The sequence below is a fragment of the Pundamilia nyererei genome, unplaced genomic scaffold (genome assembly GCF_000239375.1).
Source record: "Pundamilia nyererei isolate P.nyererei 1_Seehausen unplaced genomic scaffold, PunNye1.0 scaffold00275, whole genome shotgun sequence".
Taxonomy (NCBI): Eukaryota; Metazoa; Chordata; class Actinopteri; order Cichliformes; family Cichlidae; genus Pundamilia; species Pundamilia nyererei.
This window is the reverse complement of record NW_005187676.1, coordinates 311,036-313,346: the sequence shown is the minus strand read 5'-3', so window position 1 is coordinate 313,346 and position 2,311 is coordinate 311,036.

Here is a 2,311-nt window from a genome sequence, read left to right as displayed (position 1 = left end):
GCCGGTCAAACGGAAGTCACTGTACAGTGATTTACAAAATAAGAGCCAATCAAGGTTTCGGTAAAGGTTTGAGCGACTAAAGCGTTGGCTTTGCAGTGTCTGTAAAACGCCTTAAAATATCATACAATTCGTCACAGAATTTATCTTAATATATAGTTTGTTTTTGTGTCGTATCGAGTATTCAAACCGCTTTCCCCCCAATGAATACGTTTATTTTGAAAGGAACGGTTTTACCTAAAAGGGTGTGAGAGAGCCGCCATTCGACATTTATCTTCTTTACATGTGTCACAAATGTTGTTTCTTCCTTTTTTCTAAAAGATGAATCAGACCGTGTACACAACAAAAACGTCGTGTTTACAGTGTTGTGTTTGTATTTAGACAATTATTGATAGGCTACTTCTAAAAAAAGTTTTAAATTTAATAAAGGATTTTTTTATTATATGTGATTTATACAAGCATTAGATTTATTTATAGAGCTTGGTAACTGTTATATGTTTAAATATTTGTAGTACTTGAATTTTGCTGTTTCACTGTAATAACGAAGGTTGACCAAAGAAAGTCAGGATGACTTGACAAATTCCAGCTTTACCGTAAGTGAGTGAGTATGCGTAGCTCAAATTCACTGCCGGGAGGTAACGCCCCGTACATGATCTTTCGTCATTACGTCACCACGTCACAACAATAGAGTTGGGGGTTTTTTCCCTGGATGTATCGAGCTGACCTATGAGTGTTATTTATATATGTGCGTGCAGAAAGGCAGAGCAAAAGCACGTTGGCTTTACAACTACTTTTACATTTCTATTTTTCCCCTCAATCCAGGCACCAAATGTTAAGTAGCAACAGTGAGTCTTATGCACTTTGGTATGGAAATATAAACATTTGCATTTCTCAGTGATTTCCCATTAAACTCTTTCCAGATGGCCTCACAGGTGAGGAGCTTTCAGCTCCACAAAGTAACTTCTCATAACTTACCATTTACTAGAGACCCGCACACACTAACCGTCTGAATAAATACATTAACCTGTAATGATGATAATATCAGGATGTGAGGCAAATAACGTGGTTTATTTTGCATCAAAATTTCTCTATATTCAGAAAATATTTGGTGGTGCTAACAGTTTTTTTGTGTATTAATTTAATGTGTTTTATCACATCTGTATAATTTCTGTGACTGGTGTATGGTACTGTAAAGTACTGCTTCTCTTCAGAGTGCCATTACTCATTAGTGTTTTGGCAGTTGCCTATATAGGACTAGGACCCCCAGATGCATAGAAAACTCTTAGCCCTGTAGGTGCACAGAGTCCTGGTACTATAAATGACTATAACAGATTTACAGCAGCATGTGTAACCATGGAGCTCACCCTCAACACAACCTTGTGAAATTCTAATGGCCATCTAAAAATACAGCCCGTTTCCTGATCAAACAGGAGTAATTGCAGTCTAAAACATGAGCACATGGAATGATGAATGAATGCAGCAGCTACAGAGCTCCACGTCTTACCCTGGGATTTGCTTACGTGACAGAATAAGAATCCTGTGCACAGAGCCATCAACTCTTTCTCTCTTCATCAGTCTCCTGGACGATGAGGATGGCAGCACTGTGCAAATCACCAAAACCTAACAAGTTAAACAACCACTGCTGGTGTTTCAGGGTGCATTTATCATTTGTTGTTATCAGTCTCACAGTCAGTCGCTATAAAACAGACTAAACCACAGTGGCTTATTGTGAATATAACAATTTATTACTAAATCTGTCATTCATATGTAAGGTTGTTTAAAATTATATCAGTTATTAGTAATGCTGGCTCTCTTGCATTGAACTCTTGTTTCTCCTCAGACTGCGACGACGGCCTTGCCGATGTTTTCTCCCTGCATCATCCCCATAAAAGCAGCCGGCATGTTTTCAAAGCCTTTTGTGACGTGCTCCCGACACTGCAGTTTGCCCTGTGCACACACATTAAACGGATCACAAATAAGTGTATATGTTTACTTAAAGGAAATCATGCAGCATCATAAAAACTAAATAACTAACCTCTTTCACCCATGCCAAGAGTCTCCTAAGGGTTTCAGGGTGCTTGTGCTGCCACCTGGTTATCAAGAAGCCCTCCATCTTCAGTTCCTTGATGATCATAATGACATAGGGGTACGGCCCTAAAACAAAGATAGTTCAAAATAAAAATATGACTTTAACATAAACTCCAAGGAAACAACAATTTATGTCTTTGACTGTCTTGTGGCGCCACAGCTATTAGGGATCTTCAGCAGTGCAGCAGCTCCCTCTAGTGGAAAAAGGCATTAATACCTGAGACAT